This window comes from Podarcis liolepis (assembly GCF_965112155.1).
Source record: "Podarcis liolepis genome assembly, chromosome: 11".
Taxonomy (NCBI): domain Eukaryota; kingdom Metazoa; phylum Chordata; class Lepidosauria; order Squamata; family Lacertidae; genus Podarcis; species Podarcis liolepis.
This window is the reverse complement of record NC_139565.1, coordinates 40,215,200-40,227,778: the sequence shown is the minus strand read 5'-3', so window position 1 is coordinate 40,227,778 and position 12,579 is coordinate 40,215,200. Positions and strand designations below refer to the sequence as shown.

Here is a 12,579-nt window from a genome sequence, read left to right as displayed (position 1 = left end):
GGTCTCGTTCCTGGCCAGTTCAGACCGCATAACCATATTCATTAAATTAATATTTTTCTCTCCAACATACATCACTTTACACTTGCTTACATGGAATTAATTGCATTTGCCATTTCACCTCTCACTCAGTCAGTTTGGAGAGGCCACTTTGGACTTCTTTACCATTTCTTTTAACAACCCTGAACAATTTTGTATCATCTGCAAACTTGGCCATCTCACTGCTCACCCCTAATTCTAGATCGTTTCCCTGATATATCAACTGCTAACCTACAGTCTTAAAACATAAAGCAGAAATGACACACACAAAAGCCTGTGAGCATTTGCTGGGGCTTGAGAATGGAACTGTTTGCCGTATGGTTTTTACATCAACACCTTCTGTCTGTGTTTAAATGTAGGTTAGGCATTTTTGTGTCAGCAATGATTTTAATTGGTGCATCCAGACTTTACTATCAATTTATCAAGTAACACCTAGGCGATGTTTATCTTCCATGGCCATGGGCAAAAGCACATATTATATGAAATGAACATCTTAGTGCCAACTATGTAGAGAGAAAAAGCTCTCCTTTGGGTTAGGCATGGGGGGAACATCACGTGCAGATTCAAGATGTTATCCATGCCTGTGAAGAAAAAAATGAGTTATATAAGATTACTAAGATCAGCATGAGTGTGTATGTTCTTCCACATTTCTCCGTTTTTTGTCATTCTGATATTTTAAACCTAAGCTAAGCAAACAGCTTTACAACTGCTAAATTTTATAAAGCTAAAGTTGCCTCAACAGTTATATTTTTCGTCATCACCAGAGTATCACAAACTAATGGGAAACCTTTTTTAAAAATATTCATACAACACTTATGTCATGAAGCTTATTCTGAAGGAAGTCCCACTAAATTCAAAGGGATTTACTCCTGAGTAAATGTGAGTGCAATCCCAGCCTTTAGTATTTTTAGCAGGTATGAGCCATTGAGTAAAACCATTAGTTATTTAGTTCAATTTGAGTTCAGGTCCAGCTGGAACTGAGTTCTAGTTTGGTTCCAGTTCAGGACAGTAAAAGTCTGACAAATGGTTCAGCACACAAAAACCAGCAGTTCTGTCCTGGTTCACGTGAGAACATTTAAATATAAGGCACATCATGGTGATTATGTTGCTTCTTGCTCATATGTGTTTAACAATAAGTATATTTCCCAATAGTCTGTAAGAGTTGGCACCTTAGCATGGTTTGTACACAAGGACTGAACTTGTAAGCTGAAGAACTTGCGTTTGGGCTTGCTTTTTTCCTCCTCCTTCCCTTTCCCTTCTCCTCGTGTGTCATGCCTGTTTAGATTGTGAGCCAGAGAGCTGGGTCTGTCTTAGCGCAGGCAACTGTCAACTTCCATGCTGTGGATAGTGCACAAAGCCAAAATTGTGTATAGTCAAAACACCTTGGGCGCAATGATGGGTGGGGTTGCCAAAAAAATTTCCCAGACACCTGCCCCCTTACAAGTTCAATGCATGTCACTTGCAACTTACTGGTACTGATTTTGTAAACCACTCTTGAGAGCTTTTTTAAGCTGGGAGGGGGGAATAAATGCTTTGAGGGAAGGAAGGACTAAGGCAGGCTTCCTCAAACTAGGCCCTCCAGATGTTTTGAGACTACAATTCCCATCATCCCTGATCATTGGTACTGCTAGCTAAGGATCATGGGAGTTGTAGGCAAAAAAACATCTGGAAGGGTGAGTTTGAGGAAGCCTGGACTAAGGCAACAGGAACAGCATGGTGAATGAATCTGTATGGCTCATTGTAAGCCCTGCTTGTTCAATAAACCTGTTTCTTGGCTGCATAGCAGGTAATGGTTTCTATGGAAATGGGGGGGGTGCAGCGGATTACAGGAATGCAGTTAAATATCACCTAAAACATTTAATAACAGATCATACAGTATTTCTAAACTAATAGACCTTCTAAAGCCATAGAGCTTGAACACTCTCATGACTGAGTTAACTCATCTTTACTCATTCTCATGGGAAAGTGTCAAAACAAGTAATAACAAATTTATAACTGAAGAAATCTTACGGCATTTCCTCACACACAGAGATGGGATGTCGTGAATGCTTTGTGCTCTTGAGTGAACCACCAATGCCTGCATCTCAAAAGTGATTAGTATATGATACCCTTATTAGAACAATTATCTAAAAAGCCATGGAAAGTCTGAGTTTGCAATGTGGTCCTCTTGAAAGGGGGATGGGGAAAGTGTTGAGTCAGAGGTGGGTTAAGGGAAAACACACAGCAGGGAGACAAAGCACCTCATTCATATTGGTCTTCTGCTTGACAGCGATCAGGCATGGGTATCAGCCACCATATTTTAAAGAATATTGAAACACACCTCCAGATAAAGGCTCAAAGAAAACCAATATGGGGCAGATCTCCCAGAATGATTTCAATAGCAGTGTCAAACTGATAAACAAGAAATCAACAACCTGCTGGTGCCAGTGGGCATTTGGAATTTTGAAAAAGGACTGTGGGCACCAGTCACAAAATGGCTGCCACGAGGGCACAGAATAACCCACAAAATTGCTGCCACATCTAAAAGAGTGGTAAAAAGAGACCACAAATTGGTGCAGACACGTCCGCCATCCAAATCCACCGCTCTGCAATGAAATGAGGAGAAAGGCATCTGCATCAACCACACTCGTGTCTCTCCTCAGTTCAGAACTGAAGAACAAAGGTAGGAAACCTTTCACAACTTCCACAGAAGGTACTGGCAGGCACACAGGATCCCATGGGCACCACATTGTTAACCTTTGTGTTATATTACAATTGAATATTGGCCATGGCCAGGGCTCTTTGTGCATCTGGCACATTGGTAACCAGTCATTCTTTCCTCAACTCAGGAATTGAATTTCAAAAAATTGTGGTGTGTAGAATGTATCTGAGAGCCAGCATTTAAAATAAATATTGGAATACACTCTGCATGGAGATTAGGATAGTGCCAATATTTTGTTTAGACATCTCCTTTAGAATTTCTTACTCAGGCTTTTTCAGAGTAGCATAGTTCGATATTGATCATGTTTCTTTTACAGGTGGATTGAATATATTCTTATTTTTTAAAAAAAATGTTCATTTTTTCCTCCCCCCTTTTTTTTTCTACACTGCCACAACATTTGCAACTGGAAGACAATTTATACATTGTTGGACTAAGACCAGGGAAGTCAGGGTTCAAATCCCCACTTACCCATGAAGCTAACTGGGTGTCAGAGATATGGCCAGCAGAGAGGAATCTGCAGAGGGGAAGGAAGAGGCAGAGGAAAATAGAAACTTGATTCTTTCACACAACGAAAGTGAGATAACCCCCTCTCGCTTGGGAATACTGCCTGTAAGTTTTTGCAGCAGCACAGAGATGAAGGAGCAGGGTGCAGGTGCAGGGAGGGAATTGGATTCAACTCCTGAGGAGGAGGAATTGGCTACACCTGAGTCTCCAAAAAGTAGGAGGCAAAGCAAGCGATTAAAGCAAAGGAAGACCAGCAGGAAGCGGGGGTGGGCCTGGGGTATAGCTGGCCTTGGGAAGGGCAGGAAGCCAGTTGAGTCAACTGACTCTGACGGTGAAGAATGAGTTGTGGGAAGCTTGGTTTGCTGAAAGCCTGTTATTGCTAGTAAACCTCAACTAGTTAAACTGCCAGCATGTTGTGTCTTGTGTAAGAGAAATGTTAAACCTGACACTGCATGACATTAGACCAGTCTCTGCCTCTCAGGCTAACTTACCTCACAGGAGGAAGGGACCTGTATGTGCCTCCTTGGGCTTCTTGGAAATCTATAAATGGTAATCTATAAATGCCACAGAGAGTTGGGGGAAACCCCAGAACAAATAGCCACCTGCTATTTTAATTCCCCCCACAATGCCTCAGAGTGATGCAATGTCAGGTCCTCTGGGGCATTGTGGAAACATTTGCAATGTGGTTAACTGACAAGACTGCAGCTTGCAGACTGGGTAAACAGAGAGGCCATGGGTCTTTTGACCAATGGAGCTGTCTGAGATTGCTGGGTACTGATGTCAGACCTACAGTCCATGTTTGCCACCCATGACTGGAAATCACTGAAACAGCAGGGTTTGATACTGAAGTGGCAAAGTGAGTGCTGAAACCAAGAAAAAACTTCTTGCTGTCTGGCTTTCTGCATGCTGAGGCAAGGCCAGGATATGCACGTTTTGTTTTATTTTTTGTATGATTGGCTCAACATGTGGCATCAGCAGCTAGAAGTTAATTCAAAGGACTAAAAAACCACGTTTTTAGCCACATGCTGAGAAAGGATGCAAAACAGATCCATGCAATACTGGTCATTCCTGTGTTTCCTGTCCTCAGAAAAGGATCTCAACTTATTTAGAAAATTGTGGTGATACAGTAACAGATGGTGTTGGGTTTACAGAGATATTTCTTGTTTCAATATCCAGCACTCATTTACATTTGATAACGTGCCATTTTCAATCAACTGAAGATCCCTGGAACATAGTTGGGGATGTACTTTGCTGCTTTATAAATTTAAATAAGTCAGTCCAATTACTCCATAACTGCAGCCCTGATCAGTTAAGGGAAGTAACAGTTTGCAAGGGCAGCCATGGGTAGAGTATTATCATTGCAGTTGTTACTGTTTTGGCTTAGAATCCAAATATATTTCCATAGCTTGTAAACTTTTATGAAGACAGCAGGTTTTTTTCTCCTGAAGTCATCTGGTTTCTAATATCAAAAGACAGAACTGAGTGGGAGTTTGCTTATTAAAAACATTGTTTTTATGACTAAAAATATTACATTTCAGGGTCTACTTTGGAACTGGGCAGGGAGGTGGAGTTGCTGCTTTTTATACTCTAACGCTATTGATCCTTTCTTGGACCACCAAGTTAATGTATTCTTAAATACATTTTCCAGGCAAAAATGATGAGCAGCATGTAAGCCAACTTCGGTTTTTGCATTCTACTGTGTCTAACCCTCATTTAACTTGTCCTCCCAGCTTCATAAAAGGGAAATAGCCAGGTTATATTTTGAAATTATCTATATAAATAAACTGCTGCACTGCCTGAAGGAAACCCCTGAGTCCATATTCGAGTGCAATGCCCCATCCAGGGAACTACCTGGAGCAACTGACAAGTTTCACTTATATTCACCATCTGATTTTTTTTGATCCTCCACAGTCACTTTTGGGTCCTCAAGAACATAGACAGCAATGGATTCAAACTGAAGCTTGGTCCAAAGCTGGACTTGCTTGACAGTCCAATGCAACCTATTTCATGGGAACATACTGTAGAAACATTTCATAGTCCTACCAAGGAGGGAAACCATTGCTTTGTGAAGAATAGTCAGGCTCAGGGTGCTAATAGGATCCAATAGGAAGCCATGGCTGTTTAAAGTGGGATAGTGCTGTTTTAAAGCTATAGTACAGACTGATCCCATCACCTCCTGGCAAATAGAAGGGGAAGAAATGGAGGCAGTGAGAGATTTTACTTTCTTGGGCTCCATGATCACTGCAGATGGTGACAGCAGCCACGAAATTAAAAGACGCCTGCTTCTTGGGAGAAAGGCGATGGCAAACCTAGGCAGCATCTTAAAAAGCAGAGACATCACCTTGCCAACAAAGGTCCGTATAGTAAAAGCTGTGGTTTTCCCAGTAGTGATGTATGGGAGTGAGAGCTGGGCCATCAAGAAGGCTGATCGCCGAAGAATTGATGCTTTTGAATTATGGTGCTGGAGGAGACTCTTGAGAGTCCCATGAACTGCAAGAAGATCAAACCTCTCCATTCTCAAGGAAATCAGCCCTGAGTGCTCTCTGGAAGGACAGATCGTGAAGCTGAGGCTCCAATACTTTGGCCACCTCATGAGAAGAGAAGACTCCCTGGAAAAGACCCTGATGTTGGGAAAGATGGAGGGCACAAGGAGAAGGGGACGACAGAGGACAAGATGGTTGGATAGTGTTCTCGAAGCTACCAGCATGAGTTTGACCAAACTGTGGGAGGCAGTGGAAGACAGGAGTGCCTGGCGTGCTCTGGTCCATGGGGTCACGAAGAGTCGGACACGACTAAACGACTAAACAACAACAACAAACAACAGCTGGGACCTATTTCATGGAGGATACTACTACTCATGATGGTTACATGGAACCTCCAATTCAGATTCTATATGCCACTGAATACCAGATGAAATATCACTGGAGAGGGCTATTTCTAGCAATCCCTTCTTGAGGACTTCCCAGGGGAATCAGGTTGGCCACTGTGAGCAGGATGCTGGAACAGATCGACCACTAGTCTGATCCATCCGGGAACTCCTTCTGTTCTCATTGGTCTTAAACCCAGTGAGACTTCTTCCTCTATTTTGATCATGAAAGAGAAAGCTTCAGTTTAGATTCCCATTTATTTCTCTCATATGCTCAAAGCTAAAAGAAAGTTACAGCCTTGGAGTTCTCAGTGTCTGCATGAAAACATTTTGCCATGAACTTTCATATGATAGAGAAGCAATATAACATTTGCAGAACCTTCCTGATTTTATTAACTTTGGGCACTTTTACTTTGTCAGCACAGTTATAGCAGTGTCTGCCAACACAACAATAAATTGTTGCCCTGTCAGTTTGTAAACCCTCTTGCTCCCAAGAGCCTTGCCTTTATGTAACAACCTTTCATTTCAACAGACGTTAAACTGATTTATGACTTAAATGCAGGAGCTTCACTGACATCACACTGAGGCTGGACTCCTCACCTTCTTGTATCTGCTTTCATGTAGTAAATTATTAGGATCGTTGCTTTAAGAGAACTTTGGCTGAAATCCGAAACACACTATCTAGGAAGCAAGCCCCATTGAACATAATGGTACATGATTCTGAATAAAAATGAATATGATTGCACTGTTTATGTGTTATGGATATGGCACAAGCTACACATTCAAGTTCATATCTAAGGAACATTTTTTTTGTCAGTGCCTTGATCATCTCATCTGATCACAATCTCTGATGACTCATTAAATCTCAAGAGTATAATGGTAATGGAGACCAGATTCAGACTAGGCTGCTGTAGTGCTTACATTATCCCTAGTCAGCATTGTTGGCACCTGTCTGTCTCAAGACAACTGAGTGCACTACTGGGGGTGAAGTCAAACTGTGATTTAGCAGCACCAAAGTGACCTCCCTGGGGTGGAAGTCTGGGCAGTGTGTATAGAGGTCCTGAGATGCCCAGTCAACAAGACACACACACCCCTTTGGCCTTGGCAATGTGGTCCAAAGGAAAGCAGAGTAATACGTTTGGCACCAGCTTGGCTGAAGGAGCTGCCGGAAAGAGGTGTACAAGACACCACCCAACCTGTTTGCCTGCATACTTGTGGTATGCCTGCAACTTTGGTGGGATATATAAAAGATATTTAAGCTTCACCTGGGCTATCTGTTGAGGAGAAGCACCCAAATTATTTGGTGTTCTGACAATCAGGTGCACACATACCCCCACCAAAAATTAGGTCGACAAATCACTGGTGGCTTTTTTTTCTTCAGAGCATAATGAATGAGTAAACACATTATTCTCCTAATGCCTTGGGACAATCTATTCCATTAACACTCTTTATACACACTTCAATGCATGTTCTTATCAGGGTCAAATGTATCACACTGCATTCCTCATATTTGAAATTGAATTTACAAGTGAGTTCTTGAACTCTTAAATACAGATTAGTACATACAAATAAGTTTATAGCCTAATCATATGTGGCTATGTAGGAAAATATATTATTTTCAGTATTATGGTATGGCAGCTGCTAGAGGTAGGGAAAGAGGAAAGATTTATTTGCTTGACATTTAAATTTGAACCTACCTAATTCATACTTCCGCAGCCAAAACACAGCTGCCCTTCAAAATTTTCACTTATTTGAATTTTGTAATGCAGCACTTCCTGACCTGAAAAAGCCCCACTGGGGGAGCTACATCATGACATAAACATAAGAAATGAGTTTAAATTGCTCAAGATAAATTCCTAGTGAATCACATCCCATAGCTATTGTTTGATGTACTGAATTTGTGGCAAACAATTAAGTAGTGACAATAAGACAATCCTAAAGAAAGTGATAAAAAATTAAATGTGCTCATTTGCACATTATTGCACACAGCCCAATTTTATTACCTGATAAGTGGGGAGCAACACAGTAATAAAGTTGCAATGAAAAAGAATTAGCACCCACACAGACCCATAGGGGACACAACAAACAATTTCATTTCAGCCATATCTACTGTTTGTAGACTTCGTTGAATAATAGTGGGGAAGTTACATGCAAACAGTTACACAATGCGGGGAAATGGGGTGGTTCAATGTGCACAATTCTTTTCTTATTAGTATTTTACAGCATGGCTGCAAATTAGTATTAGCAGTCATTTTCTAATTTGTTCAAATGGCAAGCTAAAGAAAATAAAGAACTGGCCCTGTAAGTGAAAGAAACCTTAAGCAACAAACCAAAGTAATAAATTGAACCCAGCCATAATAATAATATTGTAGAGAATGTTCAGTATTGAAGGTAACATTGTGATAGGAAGAGATATCAAATTACTGTGCTGGGTTTACATTTGTGGACTAGACAAAACATCCTCTTTGTTCTTCAGACCGTTTCCTGAAGAAGCTAAGTCTTGATAACAATATAATATTATTAGACAAATTACAGTAGTATCTAGAGGCCGCTGACAAGATTACAGTCCTGCTGTGCTAGACACTTTTCCATTGCTTCATAATGGAAATATGTGTTGCGGACGATTTTAAGTCACTGTTTCTTTACTGAATGCGTGGATTATGGTGCCTTTTTAAAGAAGCAACGATAGAAAGTATTCACTTTCTTTCCAGAATTTTCTGGGTAGGGAACCTTTCGCAGCTCAAGGGCCATATTACCTTATTAGCAATCTCCTGGGGGCCGCATGAAAGGGATGGATGGGCTGGAGGAATCATGTGACCCATACCTTCATACAGCAGGCTACATCTGCTGATGATGGTGGCACTACCCCTCCTCCAGGTGGTAGCTGGCTTCCCCTCCCCCAGGAATGTATCTTGAGAAAAGCCTTTAAAAGACAGGACTCCTTTTTGGAGCCTGAAACAACTCCCTTCATCTGGATCAACCTAGGGACATGGGTACTTTGGAGGTCCTGACTCAAACCTCCAGAGGCCCTAATCCACTGGTCATGATGCTGGGGCCCAAGTATCCTCTGTCAAAACTGGGCTTATGAATCCCAGCCTCTTTAAGTTTGAAGTGATAACAGGGGTCAGTGAGCAGGAAGAGTCTGTAGCAGAGAACAGTCCAGAACCAGAGGTAGAAGAGAAGGCTAGAAAGGGGGGGTGCTGAGAGGCAGCCAGGGTGTCACCCTGTCCTGTGGAGACCAGCTCCTCTCCCCTCTGGTCTCCCAGAACCCACAGAGGTATGAAGAGGGTGGAGCAAAGACAGACATGATAAATGAGCCTCAGATTGCTTAGGAAGGAGCTGGGGGAGGAGGAGACTTAGGGAGCTGTGGGAAGTTGGGGACCTCACAACTGCCTCCTAGGGGCAAGTTCTACTGGGAAGAGTTGTGGTACTTTCTAGGCCTGGCTTCCTGAACTGTCTTGTTTGTTTGAATGAAGAGTTAACTTCATTGAACCCATGTGACTTATTGGTAATCTGCTCCTGGTACCTGCTCCTGTCAATAAATCACACAGAAAGAAATGCAGGGGGTAGTTCTTACACTTAATGTACTTCAACTTTTTTTCTGGTCTGAGAGTGATGTGTTCCTTATTTATTTATTTATTTATTTCAGGTTTAGAAAGTGCTGCAGCTTCTTAGAAACAGGGTAGACAGAAACACCACTGTTTAAATTGAAAGCATCCGTTTCTGTAATATGAAGAAAAACATTGACAATATAAAGGAATCCATTTAGCTAAATGTTCACTGTCAGACACATAACAATGCATCCGTTTCTTTTATTACCATCTTATGTCGTCTGTAATCTTCTAATGGAAAATAATACGCTAGTGATGAGAACAAATACCAGGCTGAATGGGGCAGAAGGTAGGGAGAGATTTGCTTTCAGGACTTAATGTTCTCTCCCCGAACCCGCTTCCATTGTCTTTGTAACAAATCTTCCTTTGACAAATATTGTATTAATTGACACTGTGCTTTGAAATATTACAGCTGCTTCAGCAAAAGGCAGGGCTTTGGCCCATAAAAAACTCTTGGGTTTTTGGCTGAAGGTCACTAACAAGGTAAATTTCCAACCTCACAGCCTGATCCTCTGCATAGTTAGACATCAGAGCTGGTTCAAGACATTTTGTGGCCAAAGGCAAAGCAGCAAACTCCTGCCCCACAAATCAATATGCAGAGCACCCAATGCTAGTTGTATTTTTTTGGCTCCTGAGGCAGAAAATTCCACAAGTGCCTCTCCCCATCCCTGGAAGTAAACAGTGCAGTGATGATTATGTTTAATAGAAGAATATTGTTTGGACTCCAACTCCCACCAGCCCTCAACCAGCATGTGCAATGGTCAGGGAAGATGGGAGCAACTTGAGGGTCACAGTTTCCCCTGCCTTTGTCATAATGGGTTGGGGCTTTCTAAACCCGCTGCCACTGATGTGTAGTGGAGACCACATATCTTAATAAAAACTCGGGAATTACACCAGCAATCCAGGTTGCAAATTTAAATGGTTCATCAGAGTATGAGCCAAGGACCTGGATTTGTGGAACGGGTTAGAAAACAACAGGATCTTGGACATTCAAATTGTGTTTCTCTTTAACCCTGAACTAATCATACCTACTTTATTTTCTGCTGTTGTACCATTCAAAGTTTTAACAAGCAATTGATTTTTATTTTCTAATTCAGACTAACGATGTTTGCATTCCTGACTATACACCATGAAACTTTAAACCTACTGTCAGTAAAACTGATTAGACAAATAAATGCATTTTATTCCTGTCTGGGAGCAGAATATCAAAACCTTAAAGGCTTTGGAAAGCCAGCTTTTATTGGGCCTTCAGCTGCAGTCTGAAACATACATACCTGAAAATAAATTCCACTGAAATCAACGAGCCATAGCCAAGTGATTCTTTCCATTCACAGAAAGCTCTTTGATCCAATGGAGGCTTCCATGAATGAAGGGGGACAGAGGTGATCTTCACTGAGTCCCTCTTCTATCGCTTCAAAATCTGTGGATTGGGGAGCCCAGTGGAACAGCACAGGAGGTGGCATCGGAGCTGTAAGAGAATTTGCAAAAAAATATTCCCTCCCCATTCTGTTCATGGAAGTCTCCACTGGATCAAAGACTTCCATGAATGGGAGTCACAGTTGGATGCAAACCAATGTGCCTTAGAGGCAATTTACAGATGCATAATCAGCCAGTAATTAATTGTCAAATCAAGAGTCAAGTGGTGATCTGAGCTGCCTGTGTGAATGAGCCATGCCAGCATTAAAATCACTCTACATTTCATCTCACCCAGTGTCAGCTCAAATGCAATGTGCCTTCCAAGTGGAGCCATTCACACAACTATTATTTATTTAAGAGGATTTATACCCTGTCCTTTCAATGTAAACACATTGCTCAGGGAAGCTTAAAACAAGTTAAAAGCAGCCCAGTGAAATGATTAATCTCAAGACACAGCAGATAAAAAAGCACTGGAATTCCACAACTTGGCAGGTTAAATGTCTGCTGTAAGAAAAATGTCTTAACTAAATAGCAGAAGGTTAGGAGATAGTCCAGGAGCACCTTTTGAAATATGAAGTTCCATAATCAAGAATCAGCTACAGAGAAAATCCACTCTGAGATCCCAGCCAACCACGCCTCTGTCAATGTCATGGCACAGAGAAAAGCCGCCTTTGCAAATCATAAAAAAGGCTTTTACAGGAGAAGATATCCTGAACCCAAATCACTGAGGGCCTGTGGCACTCCAGATATTGCTTGCCTTCAACTCCTCTCATCCTTGACTACTTAGGCCATGGCGTCTAGGGCTGATGGTGGCTGGAGATCAAGAGGTTCTGGAATGTGGGATGTGAAACACAAGAGCAGTCAAGTACAACATCCCTAGAGTGAACATAAAAAGGGATGTCTGGACCAGCCAGTCAGAACTTCCTGTTTCTCCTAAGCTGGGACAGACTTCCTCTGTATGTGACTAGAGGTGGGCATGACCTCACCTGTCCAGGTAACAAAAGAGCAGGACTGGTCAGCCATCTCTCCCTCTCTGACCACATTCATCAAAGGAGCAACATCTGCTTAGCCTAAGATGCTCTCTTGGCTTCCAGCCAAGAGAGGACAAAGGGACGGTCTCCTTATGTGATAGTTTCCAGGTATATTACTTTTGTAACTTAAAGTCTGCCTTCTGGGATCCAATTGTGAACAGAAAATGTGAGTAAACTCTTTTTATACTTTTATAGAAGACTGTGTCGTGTCTATCTTTTTATGAGGAACTAAAGGGGAAATAACCAAAAGGAAAACTTATTATAGAGGCTTTAGCGGGCCTGAGCAAATGCATCCGCTGTGCAAGTTTAAAAGGGGGAATGTTACTCTGCTAAACTGTAGAACTTGTTAACACTTTCCAACTTGTTAACACAAGTTGGAAAGGATAGACTCAAACAATATATCCTCTCCTCCAT

The 12,579-nt window shown here is 41.8% G+C and overlaps 1 long non-coding RNA gene across 1 annotated transcript; it reads right to left on the bottom strand.

Moving 5' to 3' along the window:
* Positions 1 to 435: 435 nt before the first annotated feature.
* LOC310689169 lies at positions 436 to 12,230 on the bottom strand. Its single transcript, XR_014517376.1, has 4 exons — positions 11,696 to 12,230; positions 10,993 to 11,186; positions 3,206 to 3,251; positions 436 to 617 (listed from the first exon to the last, which is right to left on the bottom strand). It is a non-coding gene; the product is annotated as an uncharacterized lncRNA (long non-coding RNA).
* Between the last annotated feature and the right edge of the window lie 349 nt (positions 12,231 to 12,579).